The sequence below is a fragment of the Macrosteles quadrilineatus genome, unplaced genomic scaffold (assembly GCF_028750875.1).
Source record: "Macrosteles quadrilineatus isolate MER2022 unplaced genomic scaffold, UCM_ALF_1.0 Scaffold_9__3_contigs__length_116548681, whole genome shotgun sequence".
Taxonomy (NCBI): Eukaryota; Metazoa; Arthropoda; class Insecta; order Hemiptera; family Cicadellidae; genus Macrosteles; species Macrosteles quadrilineatus.
Window position 1 is genome coordinate 69,833,742 of NW_026542602.1, and position 12,485 is coordinate 69,846,226.

Below are 12,485 nucleotides of genomic sequence, written 5' to 3' on the forward strand. Positions count from 1 at the left end.
GAGTTGCGATGATTATTTCTTCATTCTGAAGATTATTTCAATATTTCGCAATATTTTTAATATATAGCTTTAGAGTATACAGAATATTACAACGATAACTAACATAAATACTTTACAATCATATAAATATTTGTTCCAGGTTTATATTGGTTTAAGAATAATCGTAGATGGATCATTAAAATCTACTTGATTAGAAAACCAATTAAACCTATTAGCATAACAATAAAATCATAAATGATTTGTTTTAAATTTTGGTATCTAAGCTACTGCTACGACGCCTTATCCAAAAACTAGGACAAAGGAACGAAGTTTAAATGAACTTACTTTAATGAACTTCTAAAACTCGTTTTAATTTTGGAGGCTACATTATCCAAGCTAAGCCCTTTTAAATTGATCAAATGATGTTTAAGCAATTTATATAGAAGAATCTTACACTTTTCATACAGTAATGTCTACTCATCTACATACTTAATACAATACAGTAAGGGTCCTCTCTGTATGATATCTTTTTCAGTTGTCCTATTTAACTGATTTTTGCGATTAAGTCATTTAGAACCTTCTGATCAGGCGAGGGGTGAAAAACACTGAAAAGATGATTAGCTAGTGCTTTGCCCTTCCTAGAGTCTGAACAATTTCTAGTATTCCCTCCATTAAAGTTTTAGTGATAGTGATACATTTAAATTTTTTTTTATAACGGTTTTCAAATAGACTAATTTTCATATTTTTGTAGCCTGATTGAGGTAGGCAAATAATTCATGAAGTAGTCCTATATCTTAAAAAAATACGGCCTGTAAATTTAAGAATGGAAGCAGCAAAAGATCAGGGCTCGGCCGGGATTTGAACCCGAGACCTCTCGCACCCTAAGCGAGAATCATACCCCTAGACCACCGAGCCATATATTTCGTTGGAGATTGGAAGTTTGGTAACTTTTACTTTCACTTTGGACCACACCTCACCTCTGTGGTAGGAGGCCGGTTCCAAAACCGCTGTATAGCGAACAGTGCAAGCTCTGGATTGAGCACTCGTTTAGAATACTACAGTATGATATAGCTGGATATATTTTTAATCTATGGAATTTCAAGCGCTTTTAAAAGCAGTTAATATACAGGGTTTTCCACGTAAGCTGTCTCAAATTGATTACGGAAAAACGCTGAACGTACAAGGATGAAGTAAAATTATTTCCCCCTAAATCGACTCCAAGGAATAACGTAAAAATATGTTCAACCTTTTTCCGATACAGGGTATACCAAAAACTGATGGTCACTAGTTGTTCGAATCTCGGAATTTTCAAAAGTAAACACATGTCATATTATACATCATTCTAAAGGTATTTATTAGACAAACATTTTGGCGAAAACAGAAATGAATTATCTAATTCCATTTCAAAATGGTGGCAGTTTTTTTTGGGAAAAATCAATATGTTTTTAATACTCTGTGTTTCCTATACCAATGCACTTAGCCCTTGAACTTAGGTTGAATTTATTTACTTGTTAAGAAATTAGCTTTACCCTGATATGCTACAAGTAAAGGTTTTTTGAAATAACAAAAATAAAAATAAATTATTTTTAAAAGTTTGCAAACGCCCATTGTTCAAAGAAATGTCTTCTTTATACAGCTTAAAAACAAGCCCGGTCTTTTAACTAAAATTCCCGTTTTAAATGTGGACAATTAATTACTCTGTATGAGTTTTTCCCAAGTTTAAAACAAAGTATTTTCTATTGTATGTTTTTATTAAATTTGGGATTTTTTTATATTAATATCCGTTTTATTTTGCTGTATTTTAAAACTAGGGTTCAGTAATAAGTGCTACCACACATATGTTTTAGCTTACAAACCCCTACTTTGTTATGGACACGTCCATATCGTTGCTGGTAAAACTATATTTCTTTTGTATGTGGTATATTTAACCTTTAGTGCTTAAAAGTCTAATGAACTTAATATTCCACTGAACTATGTCTTTTCAATGTACAGTGAATGAAAATATAAATAATGTTAAAATTACACTGGACTTTACTGTATAACTGGCAAAGACTAGATTAAACCATTTAAAGCTACTTTTCCCTTGAATTTCGTTTAAAAATCCTCTAATTACATTGTTCATACATTAAATTATTGAATATTATGTTAAATGCTCTTCATGGTTTTTTGAACGATTTATAAGAAACTGCATCACCAAAAAGCATATCTTACTCATAGTACCATAAATCGATGGGTTGGCTGCTTAATTTTTAATTATTAAATTCAATGATTGATTACATTAAATGGATTACATTAAATAGTAAAGATCAATAATATTTGATTGGAAAAAAACCTTAAGACGGAATTATGTCTTCATGTTTACGGGATGAAATATAAAACCTCGCACAGGAAACTACTAGAACCAGGCCAAATACGGAAATAAAAATATAAAAAAACTCTTACGAATTATTTTTTTCTTCGTATTCTTCACAAAATTCATGGACTCCTATGGTATGTTAATATTTTGAGAGTTTGAAATGAATTTTACTACCAGAGATGTAAAGAAAAGTCTAAGAAACAAGGGCCGTATTTTGTTTCCTGACACTGATACGCAATTGTTAAGGCAAGTGCTGCAATCAACAAAGATCTGGATATTTGGCTTTCTTTAGAAATCTTTAAGTGTTTCATTTATAAACTTACTTCAATTTTCTCCTTTCGTTATTTTATCTTAACTGGAACTATGATGATAAAAATAAATGGGTTAGGATTGGTTCACTAAAACAATTGAAGAATGACTTTCTGTGTTTAAAGTTTTTGCATATTTATTCAATATGTGACATTACCAATATTTATAATATGTATATGCTTTATATTAATTTAAAAGTAATACATATAGGCTATTTCAACCTCCAACATGACTATAAACGCACTTTTACTATTTTCTAATCTTTTGTTTTTGGATTTAAATTTCAATTAAAATCACCGTATTATTCAAGTATCAAAGGGAAATTAGCCAATTTCAGTATGATGTTGTTGAGGAAATGGTAAATTCCTATCAAAACTTAAAGTAAGAAGTTATTAGAAATATCTTTAAATCACTCCTTTATCTAGATAGCCCTTGAATCTGTATAACGTAGTTTTAGACCGTTTCTTGATTATTAACGTATCTTTGCAGATGTGCACTGCGTTACTAGAACCAATAATCGGTACATTGAAGAACTAACCATGATATCCAATAACTAAGGTAAGTTGAAACGCCTAACTTGCTAATTAGCAATTATAAACAATAACCAGACACGATGACACTCCTTTGCAATCGAATGGGAGTTCTTAGTAGATTTCCCACTACTGCTATGTCAGTTTTTGTCACAATATATGTTTTCATAAAAATGATACATTAATAATATTTAAGTAAGAAGTAAAATAGTTTATAACTGTATAGTAGATTACATAAATTTATAATTTCTTACCTGATGAAACCATATTAAAATAGGTTTAGTAATTAATTGGCTTTACTATAAACTACTATTAGGGAGTGATCTGATGAAGGGGTTAGAGCGCGGAACTTCGGTCCCTGAGATCCCGGGTTCAAATCCCGCTAAAATAACCAATGGATTTTATTCAAGTGATAATGCCACTACCAATAGGTCTAGCCTGAAGTAATGTAAAAAACAATCCTGTTGTCGTGCATGGCGTCCAAGGACAAAAAAACAAAAAAAAACATAAAACTACAAAAAAAAAAACTATCAACTAATATTACGACTTATATGATTTTGTGATTGTATAGTAAACATTTAATACACTTGTGCTATTAAATACTTATTTCATAAAATGTATTAACAATGGTTACTAAAACACCTAATATTTCTCGTTCCCCTAATTTTAGTATTCTAAAACCACTAAGGTCAGAATAAAAACTTAAACCCTTTTAAACAATTAATTGTGGTCTTTATTTCTAGTAAATTTTGATGTCTATAATGAAAGACACTTTTGGAATTGAAGGTTGAATGTTTTGTATATTGCATAACCTAGTAGTTCAATGTATTCACCATTTATAAATTGGGGTGGTCGTGTTAAAAGCGTTCATTTTACATTGTAACTGTTTACAAACTAGATAAAATAATATTCGGTATATAAAAAATTTGAAAAATTACAAAAATACGTAACAAACCTAAACTAATAGTAATTTCTACAATCTAACACACTCTCTCATTTCTAAAATGCTTTGTTTAATTAATTTCATCTTTTACCGATGATAATTATTGAACCTGCGATAAATTAACATCAGTGTTAACTACAAGTGCTAGACCCACATGTGTAAAGCAAAGTTTTAATTGACAGTTGCAGTCTACAGATGCTTGTGACAACGTTTGTAGTTTTGTGGTTTTGTCTCGCCACTTGCTGAAAGTTAGGGTTGACAACTGTAACAAGGTAGTTAACAGTTGTAAGACAGTTAGTTCTGCATCTTGTTTGTCTCTAATTGTAGCACCGTAATAGTATATTGTGGTCTAAGTCCGGAAAGTATATACGGTATGATAGTAGATTGTTGATAATTTCCAAGTGAGGATTTCCAAGTGAGGGATTTCTTGCGAGTACTGTTAACACCTTCTTGGGGGAACTGAACGATATTTTTATCTACAAAAATATACAGCGTAAGTAAAACACAAAACGTACAAATAATCAAGGGATTTTGAAAATAACCTCTTTTATTACAATGTTTAAACAGAATATAGTACTTCTTTAATAGGTAAAGTTTAAAAGTTGAGCCTTCCAATAAATATTGCCAGCTTGCAGAGTTCCTGTAACAACCTGCCTGATTAAGATGTTGTGTATCTTTGCTAAAAGATTGGTGAAGAAACATATTTTTAAACAGTTATTAGTAAAAGTAATGACTCCAGCTGATTTTGCCTGCCTACAACAACGCATTGAGGCACATCTCTAAGGTGCAGAAGTCAGCTGTTTGCTTTTTAGTGCGGGAAAAAATCATGGTGTAAAAAAACTTTTTAAGACAAAGTTTGACAAATATATTGTAGCAATGCCATGAAATATTAATTTAGCACAGCATAATTTTAATAATAGTTTTTCTTGATGTATTCGTGTGTTTATCTATATGCATTTTGAATAATACACAATTAAAAACAACAATGAAATACACTTAGTTTAAATAGCTTTCCAACTACGTTCAATAAATTAAGGGCTACGCACATAGGCTATCGCAATTGGATATCAATAAAACATTTCACCAATGGAATAATACATCAACAAAGAGAGGATATAATTTATTTAACAGCCATTAGTATGCAAAACACAGTGGAAGTTATAAATAACCGTTAATTTCACTGATGAAGTTTGGAGTTAAGCTGAAATACAAATAGCTTTGCATAAATTACCGCCCTTGATATTGTCCATAACTAAATGTATCTTGTAGCTTAATATGTTTATTTTTTTTATTGCAAAGTGTTTCGTATGGTATTTTTTATTATAACTAATAATAACTCATTATCAATCAAAAATAAACCAAAATTTGTTAGGCAATATATTAAATCGAGTGCAAATTATTACGTAATATAAATATCCTAGAAACAAAATCGTTTAGTTCTGCACATTGCAGGTAAGCCGAAGTTTTTAGGTATCCAAAAAAAGTAAAAACTTCGATGATTCATATAAGAAAAAACATTATTCATGTTTTCTTCCAATTAAATATCAACTGAATGTTGATTAATTATGTCTTTTAAATAGTAAGCAGTAATTGCTACCTGTAATTAATTCTGCACAACGATGGTAAAATGACTTGTATTAATTGCAGAAAAAAATATCACTTTCTAATGCACGTTTTAAGGTGTCACTGAAACATTTGCTTCAAATTATATGATGATTGAAGTCACACAACTGTATTGAAATATACAACAAAAGATAGATTAAAAAGGTAAAATATGTGCATTCAGTTGGAGTCTATCGCTGTCAGGCTTCATAGCTAAAGATCTACAAGTTTTTTATGTTCAATTTTCTTTAAGTTTGTATGGGTAAAATTTTCAGAGATGTAGCTTTTGTAAACATGATGAATGTATGCAACCCAAAATATATACATCGTCTATGTATTAGAAAAGTAATTTTCTAATTTAATATAGTAAGTTATCTATGTTATTTAAATTTTAGCAATTCTGGCGGCAAAAAAATTTGTAACATCTCGTTAAATGGCTTCAAGAAGGGTTTATTTATTTATATATATTTTAAAACTATTTTGCTGCTTCCAAATATACAAAAACACAGCTAAGTAAAATAAAATAGTGTTTAATCAAGCGTTTTAATGCATAGATGTACTAAAATCACATTTAAGATCTTAAATATTTCTTAACGATATCAGCACATACATGCATAACTAGATAAGTTTGTAAATCTTTACAATCTTTTACAAATCTTACGCTAAGTAAGTATTTTATTTCAAAGGTACATTTAAATAAAACGTATTTGGGATAATGCAATGCAAGATATTGAGAGATTCATCGGTGCTTACATCCCTTTAGCACATTCTTGGCGTCATCTGGGTGTAAAATGGTGGTCTGTACATTTTTTGACGTTGTTTAAAAGGTGAGTATAACACTTACAACTTACCGATCTCAAAGTTAAATACATAGTGTTTGGTAGTCAATGTCAAAATTCATAAGCCATTAATATACAAGCAAATAGGCAATTCGTATATAGTTATAATTTAATATATTCTTTCTTCCAAAAACAGCCATTTTAATTTTTAAAACTCCTTTACATTTCAGCTGGCATAATGGGCTTTTCAATGGTTTTAGAATCTGCATTAAATATTTTAACAGAAAAATATACTTCGCTACGTTATAAAACCTTTTAAAAAACAACTTGAATAATACAATTTGAAAAATAATGGTACCGAAACCTGCTTAAGGAATTATATTTATAAAAACTCCCTGAAACTTGTAAATGTAGTCCATAAAAACCTAAGTCAAATTTTAAGCTTTAAACAACATGTGCAATTTTATGAGAGTTTTGTTTTATGGTTTAATATAATAAGTTAAGTGAAATATGAGTATTGATTGAGTATAAGCATATTTGATGTGTTTCATGGATTGCCATTTATTGTGACTAAGCATATCCTACTTATTGATTATTGATTATTGATTGTCTTATTGATTACTGATTATCTTATTGATTGTTGATTATCATTGAACAAACTATGTAACATTATGCCAGTTCAGCATGAGCTCGCCAGTATTGGAATTGGAAATAAACTCATTGTAGCTTTTTAACATGCAGACTGTGTCAAGTAGAACCCATCTGCTCTTCTCACCATGATATACACACTGATGTATTTTTGATTACATTGGCTTTGTAAAACTAACTATTTACTGGAGAAGTATAAATAAATTAATCATCGTGCAGATAGGATTTTCTATAATTTTATTATAAATTCTTTTTTTACAGAGGGCCAGGATTACAAGTTATTCTAATCTATTTTTTTACAGAGGGCCAGGCTTACAAGGTATTTTATCTAGGTTGAACATTCCATTAAGGAGTTTGTTACGATTTATTTTTTATGATTCCGGCTCTAAGCTAAGTCAATATGGAGTAGTTACGGTCAATAGTATTCTTATGGGTTAGTTTTTAGAACAATAGTGAAGCGTTGTTGTAGTTTTAAAACATTTTATTTTCCTGAAATGTAGCAGTTAAAAGATGCATTTGATGTATTTATTTATTGATAAACCTTTATGGTAGTGTTATATTTATAGAAAACATACATTATTTCAATAATTAAATTCCATACGATTTGTGTTTGTAATTTAGTGAATTTAATGTGCTTATAAGAAACTTGGAGAAGATTTAAGGGGACTGTTACTGAAAAAATGATAGAAAAAAAAAGTTTTTTTCCTTTTGAAGTTTTTTTACGTTATTTTACGTTGTATTGCTGTTAACAGATATGTGTTGAAACACGATATGTCCATAAACGATAAACATTTTATCTTAAAAATAAATAAAAAATTAAGGCTCCCTCTCTTATTGTTCTCTCTATATATACAGCATATAGTTAACATTATATAAAATAGGCAGTCACAGTCCCCTTGAGGTAAGGTATTTACAAATTAAATAGTTAAATATACAAAATTCTTCATTTTAAAATGTCTAATTATAAAATAGTATTTTAATAAACATAACGAACATTAAAGAAGAGTTGCGAATATTTTAAATTTTTTATGTAATTTTTCATAACATTAAATTTTATTGAAAAAATTTCACAAAGGAAAAGATCCTGCTAAAGGTCTCTAAAATCTGAGAAAGATTTCTTGGAAGTTAAGGATCTAAGTAGGGATTGTAAGAGTGATTGCTGGTTGCACAAAGGAGACATGATTGCGCACGAGTAACTTTGGCCTTTGTTTCTTTTGAGATTTTAATTCAATCTAGCGTGAATATTAATTATTTGAAAATATGTACGACGGTAAAAATTATAATTTTTGTTTGAAGTGTACGATTAATTATAATTTAAATTCATCTCCACAATTTAAAACCTCTTTGACGACTTTGAGCTTGGCAAAAATATATTTTTTTGAAACTGTCTTAGAAACTAGAATTATTTTTCAATATATTATAAAAAGCCAGTGTCCAGCTTATAGACCTCGATCATACACTATAGACTATCTTTTTGTGTAACTTAAACTAAAGAAAAAAAATATAAACACAAAAATACTACTTATCATGCTGCTTAGACGAATATTATAAAACTAAATTAAAATTAATTTTATACTACTTTTGGTGATTTGTAGTATTTTACCTTCGGACGAAGCTCGGACCCCACGAGCAAAGTTTCACCACTCTTAACATTATACGATCTTCTCTCTTTTTGAAGTTAAAGCCAATGAAATGTTTTCATTGACCTTTAGATTTATATTCGTCGTATTGTCAATACATTAACAAAACAATGCATCACTAAATGTGTATGTATGTTTGTATTTTTGATAAATTGTGTATTTAGATTAGAAAAATAGATTCAAGCCGTTCATTGGTTTTAATTATATTTTATAGTTATTTTTCTAGCCTGGACCAGAATAAACGTACATAGTTGACATAGCTTTACAGATTCATTTCAGTTTACACACAAGTTAAATTACTAAAAACAAAAATATATATTAAAAGAGCGTTTTTACGAACATTTGTATCGATTTTAGTGTCAAGTTACCCTAAAGAAAATTAATTCTTACAAATATGTCTCGTTATGCTATACGAGGGGTAATATCATTCGTAGATAAAACAGCTGACGTTCTCAAACTCACTGTTAACAGTTAAGAATTAAATAGACAATTCAAATTATTTCTATTACTTTACAACAACAAAAGAACTCCCAAATTTGTATTCAAAGTATAGCAATAATTTAAACATTTTCGAAAAAATATCCTTTATTTAAACAAAATATAAAAGCTTGTTCGAAAACATCTATAGGTTTTTATAGTAACGATTATTTGGCAAAGAGAAAAATATAAATGAAAACCGCTGAAGAGACAGAAACCCTATGTTGTACGATTAATTTTCTCTCAGGAATTATTCGTATGGAATATACCTAAAAGTGTTGTCGTCAATGCAGCAAAGTAGTCTACCAATATTATAGAGGAATTCAGATAATTTACTTGTTTTAGAACAAAATATGTAACAAATGCGAAAACATTTTTCCTACATTTTGAACTACGAATGAATTGTTTACTATTTGTAACTATTTAAAGGAAGATTCGAATTACCTTTACCTTAATTACTTACTTTACCTGAATTACTTTGAATTACCTACAGACATGGTATAACGTTTGACAAAAACACTGTTGTAACTGGATTCAATGGAGCGTTTAAGCTTTGTGTCAGATGTCCTATTCAAAGTAATGCTCTTCTCGAAACAGACAATCTCCAGCTTGCTTTGTTGAACTTGGTCTTCTGCCTCTTCGGAATCTATTCTACAAAGAGTTTACAGGTATCATTTTGTAACTTGTCTTTTCTCATTCAATATTAAAGATATTTTTCATACGAGTTTCACACAAATGTAAAAAAAAACTTAAACTATTAACGTAAAGATGTTGCCTTTCCCTAAATTATATTTAAAATTACTTTGGGATTTTTTAGAGTAAAGAAAATTACAAATAATTTATTAAATGTGATATAGACATAGCTCGTGTTTTATTTATGGGTTTAATTGAGATACCCAATAATTTTACCGTGTTCAGATTTATTGTACTGTGATATTTAAAATACAAAAATATGTTTCAACAAAAAAATTAAATGTTCAAATTTGGTTATTTTGTGACAAAAATTATCTATCCTATCAAAAGCTCAAACATTATTTGTTTTTCTATTTTGATTTATAATACATCAAACACACATTGGTTGCTGAACATACTCATTCGAATATCAGTAAAATAGATTAAGGACCTCATTATTTAAAGGTCTTTGGAAAAAACTTACCATATTAACAAAAAAGTTACACATATTCATGAAAAATAAATCATTTCTATTCAAGGTATTCGGCTTCGATCGGTATTTTCCGAGTAATCACAACAGAATATAATTCTTCAAGAAGGATTAATTGTATTGTTGAAACATTCTGATTGTTAAACACACTTGTAAGATAATTTCTATTAAACAGTTAAGCTGTCCAAGTGCTACAATACCATTCAACTGAATACAATGATAGTTTTAGTAGTGAAGTAGCCTACGTATACAATCTGTTCATCCTACAAATGAATTTTAATAAAAAAATAACTAAAGGAGTTATTATGTTTCATCTCTGTATTTTTATCTATTAGTTTTATTATTATTACTTATTTTTACTGTAGAGATAGGAAGTATTAACCACCTTAGGCTAAAACTGTAATAGTGGATTTATTAACACTTGCTGTCATTTTTATAGACCAACAATCGATGAGACAATTTGTACTTTTATTTAAAATAAAGTGAAATATAGATTCTTTACAAGGCATGATTAAGTACAAAACTGTTTAGATGTATCAAAATGTTATTGATCTTTATAGAATTTGATGAGTTGTATAAGTATCTATACAAGTAGTTATGTAAGATGGAGGCCATATTCGAAAAATTGAGGCTAAAATTATTTTTGTCAACTTGACCAACATTTTTAAAATACAAAAAAACCAAGGCAGTTACGATTAAAACTTGTTTTGATATCTCTTATTAACTTTTGAACTTTCGAATAAAACAGCTGGCACACTTATATGAAACACACTGTACATTGCAATTTTTTACCTTAAAATAAATTATATTCACCACATTCTTGCGTACTTAACATGACCTTTTAATTATGGGCAATTATGGGCAACGTATCTCAATACGATTGATTTTGTAAGATTTACTTAGATTACTAACATTATTTTAGTCAAACGCAACCAATATCCAAAACCAATATTTATTCATGCATGATAAGTAATTATATTGGTTATTGTGGTAATATTCTGTATACAATAAAACCCTGTATCGAAAATAGTTCAAAATAATGAGATATTATTCAGAATAAAGCAATAATCATCGCAACTAAAATTGGAAACTTGATACTGTTAGATATTCTCCCCGCGGATGACATCTATACTTCATGATTGCTACCCTTGCCTTAAGGATAGACTTTATTCGATGCTATAATTTTATGTCAACTCTTTTCCAGAGGAATACTCACTACTATTTGATTTATGGTTACTTATTTTTAACATCCATTACAGATTTTTCTTGCAAAAATAACATTTTACATAATACACATGTTTAAATTAGTCACTTTGAATTTGATAAAATATTTATATGTGGGCATTTTAAATATTGGCAAATAGGTATAGTTTTACTGTTTACATAGTGTATTTTTGTAAAAGGATGCCGAGTTCACGGGATCATAAATTAATATTTTTTATTACCTCGTGGGACCGAAAATATGTCATATCTAGATGGGACGATACAAACTCGGTGAAGGTATAGAAAAAACTAACTTTCGAAAGGTTTCATAACAATTTTTAATAGTAAATTGACTTTTATATAATACTATATATTATATATATTTTTTGTATAATTAGTAAATTTTTTAAATCACCTAACCTTAATAATATTAAAAAGCAACTTACATATATTGGTTATGTTCTTAATGCATTAACAGGAATTACTAATAATTATTACATTGGCATTGCTAGTTATTTGTTTAATCTATATATAAAGCCCGATGTACCCATGAACTTTTGAGCAAACTTTAAGTCACACCCCCATAAACCATATACTTAAAAGTTTCGTCATGACGAGAAACCTTGCGCAAAACTATCCATTATTTTATAAATTGCCCTTTAAGGTCGTAATTCCTTTCTAAAGGGAACTTTCCATATACCTAATGTTAAAATTACCTCAGCTGTATTTATTTGCTTTCAATTTATTATCTTATTAAAATCAGGTGTGATTATTTGTTTGTATTACTGTATTCGGTTTTGTTTATTTTGGCTTAACTTAACCAATCAATAGTTTTATTAATACTTACGAAGTCAAAC

The 12,485-nt window shown here is 28.9% G+C and overlaps 1 non-coding gene across 1 annotated transcript; it reads right to left on the bottom strand.

Moving 5' to 3' along the window:
* Positions 1–822: 822 nt before the first annotated feature.
* Positions 823–894, bottom strand: Trnap-agg (transfer RNA proline (anticodon AGG)). Its single transcript has one exon. It is a non-coding gene; the product is annotated as a tRNA-Pro (tRNA).
* Between the last annotated feature and the right edge of the window lie 11,591 nt (positions 895–12,485).